We start from the raw sequence: 7,702 nt of genomic DNA, 5'->3' as shown, positions 1-7,702 counted from the left end.
TCTAGCATACATGCATTGGTTCTCTCTCTTTTTCTCTCTCTCTTTCTCCCTTTCTCTGTCTCTGTTTCTGTCTCTGTCTCTCTTTCACACACACACACACACACACACACATTCTCTCCTTTCTCTCCCCTCTTTTTTCTCTTTCAACTCTCTCTGCCTCCCTCCACTTTCCTTCCTCCCTTTCCCTATTTATTCCTCTCCCCTCTTTCCCCTCCCATCTCTCTCCCCTCCTCTCTCCTCTCCTCTCCTCTCTCTCTCTCTCTCTCTCTCTCTCTCTCTCTCTCTCTCCCCTTCCCACCCCCACCCCCCAGGCTATGTTTCCAGCTACTTCAGTTCCCTCTGCCTTGGCTCCTCACATGGTGGACTGTTACCTGAAATGGCGAGCTAAGTCAAACACTTTTGCCCCCTTTGCCCCTTTTGCCCCTGCATTGCTTTGTCAGGGTTATTTTATCACAGTAATAGAAATAAGAAAGTAATCAAAGACATTTCTTCATGAGATTTTTCCAAAGGCTTTTAAGTTGTTCTCTGTCTGTTTAAAACTCCCTTTTGATTTCAAGGTGAACAGGTTGGGCTATGTTGCCCAACAGGTCTTAGACTCCTGCATGCCACTCTCCAGCTTCAGTCACTGAGCAGTTGAAATGGTTAAGATCACACCACTGGGCTGGGCTCAAACTTCTTTATTAGGAAATTTTTTTATTTATTTATTTGGTTTTTCGAGACAGGGTTTTGCTGTAGTTTTAGATCCTGTTCTGGAATTAGCTCTTGTAGACCAGGCTGGCCTCGAACTCACAGAGATCTGCCTGCCTCTGTCTCCTAAGTGCTAGGATTAAAGGCATGCGCCACCACCTTCCCAGCTTTATTAGGAAACTTTTAAATGCACAAAAAAAGAACACAGTAATAGTGTATAATGGACCCCAGGCTTCTGTCACAGGGGGTGTGCACTCCTCAACATGTCTGCTATATCACCCCAATCCTCTCTCCAAACCAGGGTTTCCAAGGCTCCATCTCTAGTCCTCTCTTTCTCAGATATATGCTCTGTATTATATGTTCTGTATTAGCCTGGGCTACATAAGGAGTGCCAGGCCTGCTGGGGCTACAGAATGAAACCCTATGTCAGATAGATAGATAGATAGATAGATAGATAGATAGATAGATAGATAGATAGGACAGGACATATAGATGATAGATATTGATAGATAAATATATATAGATGATAGATAGATAGATAGACAGACAGACAGACAGATAGATATAGATAGATAGTTTGATAGATAGACGGACAGATAGATGATAGATATTGATAGATAAATATATGTAGAGATAGATAGATAGATAGATAGATAGATAGATAGATAGATAGATAGATAGATAGATAGATAGATAGATGATAGATAGACAGATAGATGACAGATATTTTTTTTTGTTTTTGTTTTTTTGTTTTTTTTGTTTTTCGAGACAGTGTTTCTCTGTGGTTTTGGAGCCTGTCCTGGAACTAGCTCTTGTAGACCAGGTTGGTCTCGAACTCACAGAGATCCGCCTACCTCTGCCTCCCGAGTGCTGGGATTAAAGGCGTGCGCCACCACCGCCTGGCCAGATGACAGATATTGATAGATAAATATATATAGATGATAGATAGATAGATAGATAGATAGATAGATAGATAGATAGATAGATGATAGATTGATAGATAGACAGACAGATAAGAATATAAACTTTGAACAAACTTTACTATTTGTTGCTTCCATTAACTAATAAGAGATCTTTGGTATATTTTAATTCTAAAAAAGAAATTGAAGCGATATATACTATTTAACATTCTAATTTCTGAAAAAGTAATTAAAAGTTAATTGATTATCTTTGCAGTGAAAAGATCAAAGACACTAAAGATTAAAAGGAAATTATCCTTTTTGGAGCACCGTGTTAAAAAGCATGTAAAATTGATAGGATTCCTGTGACGATCCTCCAGTCGGGCTTCCTTTATTCTTCACTGCACGTTAAGCCTGATTTTGGCACAGGAAGTAGCTGAATCAGGGAAAGGAATAAACATCCTGAAAAGCCTCATTTTCACTGTATTTTTTCTAACACACAATTGATGACCTAACTCTATTACAATAACCATGCATCCACAAAAAACAACCACTTCATGGTTTCTAATACAACTTTGTAAGACCCATGATCTGAAAACACCAAATAAAGGCCCTTGCTAATAATTATACAGATCAATTCTACAATTACAGTAATTATAGAATAATAAGCTGTAAAAGAATGCATATTTGTGCCCAGTGGCGGTGGGAGTGCACACCTTTAACCCCAACACTCAGGAAGCAGAGGCAGGTGGATCTCTGAGTTGGAGTCCAGCCTGGTCTACAGAACAAGTTCTAGGGCAACCATGGCTACACACAAAAAAATCCAGTCTTTGAAAAACAAACAAAGACATATTCTTGTTTCCTTCTCTTGGCTGTATTTGGTTGTGTGTGTGTGTGTGTGTGTGTGTGTGTGTGTGTTAGAGGATTAGATAGAGACTTAGATAACTTTCTTTTACAACTTTAGATTGTCTCTATTTGCATCATAAAGTTAAAAGGCAAGCACACTTGTAAATTTCATTTGTTTACGAATTTGCACCTTTGTGCAAATGGTCCTAGTGATTGTCTTGCTTTTGCTATCAATTAGGACACTTTGCAGGAAAGCCTAGAATGGTCAGCATGAGATATTAGATGTGATGATGGTTAATGTCTGCTTCAAAGTACTTCATTGAGTTGGACAAATAGCTGATTGGACCCGAGATACTCTATTCTCCCAGCATCCAGCTGCTACTGTGGAAGCAGACTTCATTGAAAATCCGTAAGATTACAGAGAGGAACACTTTGAATTAAAACATTTCTCATTTCTCTCCCTTACAATTGAAAGACCCTACAGACCCCCTCCTCAAAACCCGCAGCTAGCATGTTCCCCGGGGGAACGTCCTGTTTGCTTTTAAAAAAATTCTCCGGATCAGCAGCCAGCCTGCTCTCGTAAGAACATCCCATGTGCTTGAGAGAGCAGGATGTCTATGAGATAGGAAGACTGCAAGGCAGGAAGTCAATAAGCAATAAGATAGGAAATCAACAAAGCAGGTTAACTGCAAAACAGGATATCTATAAAGATAGGAACAGGATGACTATTGCCAAACATCCACGCTGAGAAAGGAAACCATTCATGCCCCTGCCTCATTCCAATCGACCGATAACCACGCTTTTGTTTTGCTTCTGTAAACTTGCTGTTTGCTCTTCCCTATAAAAAGCCCGCCCTCACCGGGCGGTAGTGACACATACCTGTAATCCCAGCACTCGGGAGGCAGAGGCAGGCAGATCTCTGTGAGTTCGAGGCCAGCCTGGTCTACCAAGGGAGTTCCAGGACAGGCTCCAAAGCTACAGAGAAACCCTGTCCAGTTAGCAGGTGTGCAAAGTCCTCCGAAAGACTTTGCTGCCCGCAGGTACCTGTGTTTACTCAATAAACCTCTTTCTAATTGCATCCTGTGGCCTGGTCTCGGAGTGTCCTGGTTCTGGGGTCTTCATAGGAGAAAAAGGTCCTCTCTGAGGGTCTTTCACAATAGGACCCAAAACTAACTAGAGAAGTAATCACAGACAAAAAAAAAAAAAAACCTTTTAAGGAAATTCCTTATCAACTAGCTTTTAGCTACCTGCATTTCTCTTCCTCTTTGTTCAGTCTCTCTGGCCATTGCAGCCTGGGAAATCTAATGCTCTTCCTGATTCTGTGCTGTGCAGTTAATAAAGGTGTGCTTCGGCTTTATTGAAGATTGCATGTGTGGTAATGGTGGATGTGTTCACATGTGTGTGCATGTACGTGTAGAGGCTGCTCTGAGGTTGAGATCAGGTGTCTCCCTCCATAAATCTCCATCTTATCAATTAAGGCAAGTGTAGTGAGCCGGACAGGATCGCCATTACAAGATGGCACCACATCCTGTCTTGTTGGTTATAAACAACCCCATATTTGGCTATGCCTTTGAGAGCTGCGTGTCCCCCGCTTCCCGCATGTGCGGTGAATAAGGGTCCCTGGGCCTATCTCGATGCAGTCTTGTGTCAGCTGATGGTGGCAGCCAATCACAGGGCGACCCATGTGCCAATTCCCTATATAAGCAGCCGCCATTGTGCCCACAGGTCTCTGACGTCTCTTTCGTCTCTCGCCTCTCTCTCTCTCCCCTGCTCTCTCATTTCCTGCCCCCCTTCGCTTCATGTTCTCCCTCTCGCTTCTCCCCCCCTTTGCTTCATGCTCTCTCTCAACCAAGTGCCCTCCAGTAAAGCGTGATCTAAGAAGAATCCTTGTATGGTGGTGTTTCTTCCTCGCCGGTCGAGAAGCCCACCACAGGCAAGAGCTCTCCCTGGCCCAGGAACTTACTGTTTTGGATAGTCTGTCAAGTCAATTGTTTCAAGGACTCCCTGGCTATTTCAAGGACTCCCTGGCTCTGCCCGCCTTTATCTGGGAGTACAGGCTGGTGCCACTTGGCTCTTGTGTGGGTTCTAGGGATTTGAACCACATTTCAACAAGTGCGTTACCCATTTAGCCATCACCCAGCCCCTGTTCTGTGAAGTTTAATGCATTGCTATACACTGTTTTATACTGTTCTTTAATTGTTTAGGTATGTTATATATTTTCTTCTCGGTAGGACTACAGTTCCAAAGGCTAAACCCATGTGCAATATATCTGGTGTTATTTTTATGTTAACATCAAGTCAGTGTCATATCTTCTTGATTATTTATAGGAAAATCCAAAAAGAACAACCATGGTTTTTTGTTTTGTTTTGTTTTGTTTTTTACAACGGTGGCTGGAATTCAAGGTCAATGGCTTTGTGTAGTGGGAGGAGGGTGAGGGATTCTCACCTTGTTTTTTTAATTCACTCTGATCCTCTGGCTACAGTGAGCATAAATCCACTTAAGTCGGGTTAGCTAGATGGGCATCCTTAATCAGCAGATGGGAGACATTCCTGGCACCCAAATGCAGGTTTGCAGTTCAAACCACATGAGACAAAAACCGGGAACTGGAAGACTAGAAACCAGCCTGTCCCTTCAGGAGGTGGCATGGTTTTTTGTTTTTTTTTGTTTTTTGTTTTTAACCTCTGTTCTGCTGTTTCATCTCCACTGTGTTGATGGAGGTGAGTTTCTCATAGCTGTTCACCCCTTTTCACGGCTATTCCAGCAACAACCTTCCATGGCCTGAGATACACCGCTGTGGGAAACTGACCCAGCCTTCACCTCCCCCTTCCAAACTTCTGGAGGAAACATTGTTGGTCTATGTGGGTTACTGATCAATCCCTGGCCCAGTTGCCTGTCACTTGGATAGCAAGAATAATGTACCGTGGTACCGTTCTGCACAAGGTTGTGGACACAGAAGGCAAGCGCCTGGACTGATACAAGTTCTGTTGGAATCCTAGCACAGGAAGAAGCAAAAGCAGGAAAGTCACTACAAGCCCAAGGACACTTTGATCTACCTAGTGAGTTCCAGGTCAGCCAGGGTTACAGAGTAAGACTAGCTCATCATTACCTCTTATCTCCCAACTCCCACCCCCCCACACACAAAAAAAATCTATACTAAGAGTCATGCTAGAATTCATGCTTGTAATACCAGCTACATGGGAAGTTGAGACAGAAATATCACCTGAGCTCAAGAGTTCTAGGCTAGCCTGGGCTGCATGGAGAAACTCTCTCAAAGAGAAGGGGAAAGGATATGTGGTTGTAGCTCAGTTGATAACGTGCTTGGCTAACATGTGTGAAGTCCTGGGTTTGATGCAGTGGTGCATGACATGCCTGTTCTACCAGCATGCAAGGAGCAGAGAGAGGAGGATTGAGAATGTGAGATCATCCTAAACTATAAATCCAGCTCAAGACCAGCCTGGGACACATATCATAAGATCCTACCTAAAAAATAAAAACAAATTAAAAAAAATAATAATAAAGATGAGGAAGGAGAGAAGAGGAGAATAAAAGAATAATTTAAATTTAGAATATATGTGTGTATGTGTGTAAAGTTGAAATGAAGCCTTTATGAATGTCCTCCTAGTTCATAACCCATTTATTTATTTATTTTTCTTGTGCCAGAGACTGACTTAGCCATCATAACCCACTTTCTTGTTCTGCGCCTTTGACCAGGCTAACGTGGCTGGCATTCTCCCCAAGTCAGGCCAAACTGTTTTGTTCCTTGAATATTTGACTCAAGGCAGACAAAATGCCCATCAGACTGGACTAGTCTTTTGAGAGGAACAGCTGCAAGTCAGATCTGTTTCCAGAACCACGGGGTCCCATACTGTGGCCAGGGAAAGACAGGGAGCCAACCACTGGGACGTGCAGGGAGGAGCAGAAGAGAAGGAAGATGTTCTGGATGCTTCAGGGCTGAGCTGGCTCTGATTCCAAGAGCCTGGTCACTTTATTGCCTTGAGTCCTGTAAGCCATCCCCGCATTCTTTTTTTGCCGAAATTAGTTTGTGTTGGTTTCTATTTGTAACGAAAATAGTTGTGACTGAGACATCCAGATTAAAAGTAAGAAAAGAGCCTTCCTATAATTGTTCATTGAGCCACAGCGGTTGTTCTGAGATGCCAATATTTCATTGCCATGAAAGGTTTCTAAATTTATCTTGTAGACTCACATATCTGTGTGGCTATAGAGTACATCTGTTGGTGACTCATGAGGATTAAATAGTATGAGAAGCCTCTGTTTCCTGACGATCACTTGGAAGTTGGGTCTCTCTCTTCTTGTTTTTTCTTTTCTCTTTCTTTCTTTCTTTCTTTCTTTCTTTCTTTCTTTCTTTCTTTCTTCCTTCCTTCCTTCCTTCCTTCCTTCATTTCTTTTCTTTCTTCCCTTTCTTTTTTTTTTTTTTTTTTTGAGACAGGGTTTCTCTGTGGCTTTGGCGCCTGTCCTGGAACTAGCTCTTGTAGACCAGGCTGGTCTTGAACTCACAGAGATCCATCTGCCTCTGCCCCCCAAGAGCTGGGATTAAAGGTTTGCGCCACCACCGCCCGGGTCTCTCTCTTCTTTTAGTTCTTTCTACAATACTAGGGATTGAATCCAGGGCCTCTACCACTGAGTTATATCCTCATCTATTGATTTCCTGAATTGTTGATTTCCTGAAAAACAACAGTTTATGCAATGAAATCAGCCTTAGCTTTATTGTTTGTCATCTAGCATATTTGCTGCTGTACCGTATGTTGTCAAAGCATTTATACATAGTCTTTCATTCAAAGCTGCTAGGCAGTATTCCAGCATGTTTGTTTAATAACTTAAACTTCTACCCCATGGAGACAGAAAATTCTAGCCTCTTCATAATCTTATCAGTTTTAGCCAGTCTGCTGTGTGTGCGTGCAATGGTTATCTCACGCAATCAGCCAGTGTGCTATGTGTAATGGATATCTCATGGCCATCTTAATGTGCTTTTCCCTGATAAAACATGAACGTAAACACATTTTCATTTTCATCGATCATTTGAACATCTTCTTTTATGAGGGCCCTGTCTAACACTCCCCCACATGTTTCTGACTTTTAAAAATTCCTTATAGATTCTGAACATAAGCCCCTTGTGTTCTCCGAGTTTCTTCTCTCCCTATCCACATGTTTAGTGTTTTCATCCTCAAAATTTTCATGTAGGAGAAATTGTAACATATAATTTTCACCTCCATGCTTCTCTCAAAAATATAATGATTTCAGTGATTTGGGAT

This window comes from Microtus ochrogaster, chromosome 16 (assembly GCF_000317375.1).
Source record: "Microtus ochrogaster isolate Prairie Vole_2 chromosome 16, MicOch1.0, whole genome shotgun sequence".
Taxonomy (NCBI): Eukaryota; Metazoa; Chordata; class Mammalia; order Rodentia; family Cricetidae; genus Microtus; species Microtus ochrogaster.
Note: the sequence above shows the minus strand (reverse complement) of the source record.